Source organism: Lolium perenne, chromosome 5, assembly GCF_019359855.2.
Source record: "Lolium perenne isolate Kyuss_39 chromosome 5, Kyuss_2.0, whole genome shotgun sequence".
NCBI classification, from domain to species: Eukaryota; Viridiplantae; Streptophyta; class Magnoliopsida; order Poales; family Poaceae; genus Lolium; species Lolium perenne.
Genome location: NC_067248.2, coordinates 121,691,564 through 121,699,644, shown reverse-complemented (window position 1 = coordinate 121,699,644; position 8,081 = coordinate 121,691,564).

Here is an 8,081-nt window from a genome sequence, read left to right as displayed (position 1 = left end):
CTGTCGGGATTCCGAGGAGGATCTACTACTTCCACTGCCTGCTGGAACGGGGAGAAGGACGTCGTCATCAACACCGAACGTGTGACCGAGTACGGAGGTGATGCCTGACTGTGGCACCGTCAAGATCTTCTACGCGCTTTTGAAAGCGGCAAGTGCTCGACTACAACAACAACGAGATCTAATCTCGTAGGCTTTGGAAATCTTCGAGGGTTAGTCTCATGATCTTCTCGTTGCTACCATATTCTAGATTGGATCTTGGCTTGTTATTCGTTCTTGCGGTAGGAAATTTTTTGTTTTCTATGCTACGAATCCCATCAGTTACCTGGAGCAAAAGAGTGTTCTGGACGCAAGGATCTGCATAGCGTTGAGCTAAGATCTGTTTTTCGTCGTTTATATTTTGGCGAGGCACTTCCGGAATTACTTGTTTCACAATCAACATGTGTTCCCATTGATAATTCTCTACTGGGACTCGTGCTGGGACAAGTGGAAGCTGGCAGGCCAGGAAATAATCTTTCTGTTCCTGACTGGATTGCTGTTGCATGTGAAGGCGTTTGGTTAGCCCTCTGATTCTTCCTAGCAGTAGGTTTCTCCATCCCCTTGTAAGAAGCACGATATGGATTGATCAACCAAGTATAACAACATACATGATAAGGCAAGACATAATGGACGAACGAGAACCTTAGCTTTCAAGGTAGCGGGTAAGGTCTTAAGCTTCTCCTGAAATAAGGGTTCAAAATATGTATCTCCTTCGTGGGGCGGAGACAGGCTGGTAGAACTGAAAGCCAGCAGACCAGAAGATCTGTTCATTCTTGGCTGGATCATGGTTCCATCTAAAGGCATCCGTTTATCCCTCTCATTGTTCCTGGCAGTAGGATTCTCTGTCCACTTGTAGGAAACGCAATAGGGATTGGTCAAGCAAGCATTACATAAATTAATTTGCATTTGCAATCAAGCAACATATATGATAGGTAGGACAGGATGGACGAACTAGCACCTTAATTTTGAAGATAGCGGTGCAATTCTGATGATTCTCGTGAGCTATCATGATTCCATATGAAGGCATCCGTTTATCCCTCTCATTGTTGCTCGTAGTAGGATTCTCCGTCCCCTTGTAAGCAAAAGAATAGGGATTGGACAAGCAATCATTACAAAATTAATTTGCATTTGCAATCAAGCAACATATATATGATATGTAGGACAAAATTGACGAACTAGCACCTTAGTTTTTATGATAGCGGTGATTGTCTGATGCTTTTCGTGAGCTAGAGACGAGCTGATGCAACTGGCAGCTGGCAGGGCAGGAGACTGGATCATGGTTCCATCTGGAGGCATCTTCTTAGCGGCCCTCTCGTTGTTGATGGCAGTACATTTCTCTGTATCCTTGTAAGAAACACAATACAGATTGATCAAAACAAGCATGAAAATAATTAATTTGCATATTCAATCAAACAACATATATGATACAACAGTGCTGAAAGGACGAATTAGCACCTTAGCTTTTAAAACAGGAGGAGGTTTGAAGACTCTTCTGAGGTAATAAGGGTCCGAGATATGTATCGCCTTGGTGTGCCTTGGATGCCGATATTGTCTTGATGTGCTTAGATGCTTTGTCTACTTCCTTACCACTATTTTTCTGGGAATGTTGGGGTGCAAGCAACATTTCTACACGAGAATTCGTCAGTTGGGTACCATTACGTACCATTCCAAGGAAACCGTGATTATTTGGTCTCATTGGAGGATTTCTTTTAGCTGCATTTAAGATAACGAGCACAAACATAAGATATGTATTAATATGTAGGATGTGTGTGATGTATTAATTATGTAGGATGTGTGCGTGCTGGTGTGAGTGATGGACAGAAAAATAAAATCAAAAAGATACACTGGTGTTGGAACCACAAACCAGGAACCAGTGAAATCAAGGGACATCCACATGCTAGTTCTTTCAGAGAAAGAAGCTGATAGGTATCCCCATTATAAACTCAATAGTTTGCATAATACAGAAAGGGCTAAATTAAAAAAGATTGATTGGAGCGATGACTCTAGATTATACGGCAGTAGGGAATAACTCTACTCATAACAGCAGACTGAGACGACGCTCCTCGTACATAATCCAGCCAAATGCTTTATTATCTTGATTTTTAGTGAGAGGGATCATCTTATAATAGTACCGTCGCAATCTAAGCAATGTAAGATACATAAAAAGATTAACATCACATGCAATTCATAATGTGATATGATATGGCCCTTTTATCTTTGCGCCTTTGATCTTCATCTCCAAAGCACGGACATGATCTCCATCATCAACGGGCATGATCTCCATCATCGTCGGCGTAGCGTCAAGGTCAATGGCGCCATCTTCATGGTTGTCCACCACGTGTACCAACTATTACAACTACTTTGAAAATAATACTACTACATGAAATATAAAGACAACCATAAGGCTCATGCCGGTTGCCAAAATACAATAATGATCATCTCATACATATTCATCATCACATCATGGCCATATCACATCACCAAACCCTGCAAAAAAAGTTAGACGCCTCTAATTTGGTTTGCATATTTTACGTGGTTTAGGGTTTTCGAGTAAGATCCAATCTACCTACGAACATGAACCATAAGATACAAGTGTTGTCAATTGAAATTGTAAATTAAATCTTAACTATGGTGAGAGAAACTGACACCCGCAAAGTCACTTATACAATACAAGTTGCATGTGAAGCGTGGAGCAGGTCTCATGAATGCGGTCATGTAAAGTTAGCCCATGGCTCTTCATCCCACCACCCCGCAAGATGCAAAATATACATAAACAAGAGACAACAAAAGCATCAACACCCACAAAATCATTGTGTTCTACTCGTGCAACCAATCTATGCATAGACATGGCTCTGGTACCACTATAGGGATTCGTGCATAGACATGGCTCTGGTACCACTATAGGGATTCGTAGCATAGAAAACAAAAAATTCCCCACCGCAAGAACGAATAACAAGCCAAGATATAATCTAGTAGATGGTAGCAACGAGGTGAAGATCATCATACCCTTGAAGATCGCTAAGCGTTAACGAGATAAATCTCATGGTTGACGTAGTCGATCACTTGCCGCTTGCAAAAGCGCGTAGAAGATCTTGACGGTGCCACAAATGGGCAGCACATCTGCACTCGGTCACACGTTCGGTGTTGATGACAACGTCCTTCTCCCTGTTCCAGCGGGCAGCATATGTATTAGATCCTCCACGGAATCCTACCAACACGACGGCATGGTGACGGTGGTGGTGGAGATCTCCGGTAGTGCTTCGCCGTAAGCACCGCGGGAGAAGATGGAGGAGGGGAGATGGCTAGGGTTTGGGAGAGGGGCACTTGGGGCACCGGCCTTGGGTGCCCTTGGGTGGTGCGGCTCAAGTGGTGGCCGGCCCTCTCCATCTTCCCCTCTTTATATAGGTGGAACCCCCTAGGGTTTGCCCCAAAACCAAATTGAAGTCCAACTCCAAATCTGCCATATGGGTGAAACCTAGGGGAAGTGGGATTGCTCCCTTTCCTTCTCCCTTGGCCGGCCAATGTGGTGGAGTCCACTATGGACTCCACCTTCCCTCTTGGTTGGCTGGTTAGGGTTGGTGGAGTCCATCCGGGACTCCACCTTCCATAGTGATTTATTCCGGAAGGTTCTAGAACATTCTAGCGCCTTCCATAAATGCACCAGATCATTTCCAAACTTGGAAAGTGACTTTTTATATATGAATCTTATTCTCCAGACCATTCCGAAACTCCTCGTGATGTCCTGGATCCCATCCGGGACTCTGAACAACATTCGAATTCCATTCCATATTCCATATCTACTTATAACAACATCAAACCTTAAGTGTGTCACCCTACGGTTCGAGAACTATGCGGACATGATCGAGACTCTTCTCCGATCAATAACTAATAGTGGGACCTGGAGATCCATAATAGCCCCCACATATTCAACGATGATTTCGTGATCGAAAGAACCATTCACATAAAATAATAATTCCCTTTGTCTCGCGATATTTTACTTATCGGAAGTTTGATCGTCGGTATCTCCATACCTAGTTCAACCTCGTCACTGATAAGTACTATTTACTCATACCGTGATATGATATCCCTTGTGAACCAGTCACATGCTTGCAAGCTAATTTGATGTCATTCCACCGAGAGGGCCCAAAGTATATCTATCCATCATTAGGATGGACAAATCCCACTATTGATCCATGTGCCTCAACCCTATACTTTCCGAACACTTAATGCCACCTTTATAACAACCATTTACGGAGTAGTGTTTGGTGTCATCAAAGTATCCATACGGTGTAGGTGATTAACATGATCTCATGGTCGAAGGATTAAGTTACTATGCATATTAAAGCTTGAAGCACAAAGAACTAAATGACTTGATCATATGCTACACTTACTATCGGTGTATTTCCATCACATCATTCACATGATGATATGACCTTGTTATTAATAACATCCAATGTTCATGATCATGAAACTATGATCATCTATTAATCAACAAGCTAGTTTAACAAGAGGCTTACTAGGGACTCTTTTATGTTTACAAAGCACACATGTATTAATGTTTCCGGTTAATACAATTATAGCATGGGATGCAAACATTTATCATAAACACAAAGATATAATAATAACCACTTTATTATTGCCTCTTGGGCATATCTCCAACAATAATGTCACCTCCCGCCGTTCAGTTTACCACACTTCAAAGAGTAGTTCCCTCTCAAGACCATAAGGCATATATTGCATGGTGCAAAACACATAATATCAAGAGAGAGAAGTAACACACATTAATACTTAAAACCATAGATCATCTTAGATTCATCTCATATTTGTGCTAGGGTTTCTCCATCTCCTCAAGAACTAATATGACTACTCACACATGGAGACAATCAAGAACATCATCATTATATTATGGAGGGGATTAAAGGAATGGAAGAAATTCAAATATGAATCCACAATAGCAATCAAGATTACAACTATGGTTTGGAGGATGATGATGGTGAAGGTGCAGCGGTTGATGATGATGAAGGGGATGATGCCTGATACGTCCAAAACGTATCTACTTTCCCGAACACTTTTGCTATTGTTTTGCCTCTAATTTGTGTATTTTGGATACAACTAACACGGACTAACGCTGTTTTCAGCAGAATTGCTCTGGTGTCTCGTTTTTGTGCAGAAATCCAACTTTCAGGAAAATCCCCGGAATTTATGTCGAAGGTCTTATTTTTCCAGAAGAATTACGGAGCCAGAAGGGCAAGCCAGGTGGAGGCCCGAGGCCCCCACACACCAGGCCGGCGCGGCCCAGGAGGGGGGCGCGCCGCCCTACTATGTGGCCGCCTCGGCTGGCCTCTGACGCCCTCCTCTGGACTACTTAAAGGTTTCGATCTAAAAACGCGAGGCACGAAGTCGAAGTCGCCAGAAACCCTCCAGAACGCCGCCACATCGCGAAACTCCGTCTCGGGACCAGAAACTCCGTTCTGGCACTCCGCCGGGATGGGGAATTGGAGGAGATCATCGCCATCATCACCACCGACGCCTCTCCATCGACCAGCAATGCTTCCCCCATCCATGTGTGAGTAATTCCCCCGCTGTAGGCTGAAGGGGATGGTAGGGATTGGATGATATTGGTCATGTAATAGCATAAGATTGTTAGGGCATAGTGCCTAGTGTCCGTAATTGGTACTTTGATGATATTGTTGCAACTTGTTATGCTTAATGCTTGTCACTAGGGCCCGAGTGCCATGATCTCAGATCTGAACATGTTATTGTTTCATGATGATATTCATTGTTTTATGATCTTACCTGCAAGTTGTATACACATGTCTGAAAGGATTGTATGCCGCACCTAGAGGGGGGGGGGAATAGGTGCTAACCAATTTTTAGTTCTTTTTCAATTTAGGCTTGACACAAAAGGTAAATTCTCTAGATATGCAACTAAGTGAATTTACCTATATGACAAAGCTAACAACTAAGCAAGATATAGCTAAGCAATATAAGAGATAGAATAGGATAGAGGTAACCGAGAGTGGAGCACGCGATGACACGGAGATGATTCCCGTAGTTCCCTTCCTTTGCAAGAAGGTACGTCTACGTTTGGAGGAGTGTGGTTGCTACGAAAGCCAAACCAACAGCCACGAAGGCTTCACTCAGATCTCCGGTGAGCAACGCCGCGAAGGCCTAGCCCACTTCCACTAAGGGATTTCCTCGAGGCGGAAACCGGGCCTTTACAAGGTTCTTGGGGCACACATCCACAACCAAATTGGAGGCTCCCAAATCTGTTACAACACAACAATCAACAACAATACATCAACACAAATCAACTAGGGAACCAAATAGGAACACTAGCATGAGATCCCTCAAACAAGAGAGGGGGAAATGAAGAACGCTTCGGTGAGGATGTAGATCGGTGTCTTCTCCTTCGAATCTCCAAAGATCAAGAGCTTTGGTTGGGGGAGGAGGGAGATCTTGCAAATCTTGTGTTCTTGAGGTGGCTGTAACGGTGGTGAAGCTTGGCAGATTTTTGTTGCAATGATTGAGCCACTTGTCCCTTTGGAGAAGAAAGCTATTTATATGGTTGGAGCTTTCAGATCTGACCGTTGGGGACGAATTTCACTTACACCGGAAGTTCCGGCCAGGATGGCCGGAAGTTCCGGCTTCCACCGGAAGTACCGGCCATTCGGGCCGGAACTTCCGCCTTCGATATTAGCCCTGCAAAACAAAAGATGGGGCGGAACTTGGGCGGAACTTCCGGTGACCGGAAGTTCCGGCCAAGTTCCGGAAACTTGCGAAAACCTTACTGGACTATACTGAGCCTCAAACACGGAATTCCGGAACTTGTCCGGAAGTTGGGCGGAAGTTCCGCTGGGCAAGTTCCGGCCAACTTCACCGGAACTTCCGGTCAGGAAGGAAAACACTGAGCCCAGACTGCGCTGAGAAGCTTCTGCTGAACAAGCCAGGGCGGAACTTCCGCCTGCAGGGGCCGGAACTTCCGCCAGACACATAAAATCTGCAGAACTTCAGAACAGCAATACCAATACACCGATCAAACATTTTTCTTGATAACTTGTACCTGTCTACAACAACACACATAAAAATATACATAGTGTTGACATCAAACACACAAAACCCAAAAGGGCGGGAAATGTTCTTTCAATCTCCCCCTTTTTGGTGTTTGATGACAACACAAGTATTTGCAAGGAATGGATAATGTAAACCAACAATGTGAGAGATATAGAGGAGCTCCCCCTAGATATGAGCAATGGTACATAAGAAGCTCCCCCTATATCTTGCATCCGTCTTCCAAGGGTTAGCAATACAACATAGTGATAAGCATATGGATAAAAAGATCATGCACACATAGATAACCAAGGAAGACTCACATACGGAGTTTACCATACACAAATATAAGGTTCCAAGCACATAGATAGAGTTTACAAACCAAATAGCTAAGAACATAGTTCGACACCATAAAGATAAATAGAATCACAAGCAATAAAAACCAAAGCCAACACGAGCTTGTGACTCCCCCATGCAAATACCCAACGGAGAGCAACCTAATATGGTCTCACTCTCCCCCTTTGGCACCAAAGCACCAAAAAGGAAAAGGAGAAACTACACGCCCCAAGGGTCGGCGTTAGCCCAGCCGGGATGGAGGTTCGATGAAGCGCCGGGGTAGGGAGGAGTGTGAGGAGGAGACTCGATCTCAAGGCCATCTGGAGGAAGAGGGACACCATAACGAGAGACCCACTCAGCTTCCGGAGTGATATTCTCCTCGGATCCGGGAGGAGACACTTCCACCTCAAGGGCCCTCATGATGCTCTTCTGACGAACCCTAGACTTCTTGGCTTCGACATGCTGCTGATACTGACGGCGGTTGACTGCAGAGGTGAGGCAAAATATCTGTCTCATGCGGCGTGCAAGCTTGGAAGCCCAGCAAGGTGGCTTCTCATCCGTGGGGGGAACAACTTCAAGAGGAGAGTTGTGGCGCTTGGTCCTCAAAGACTTCACTTCATGGGATGTGAGATTGAGAGGAATGGATTGAACGAGTCTAG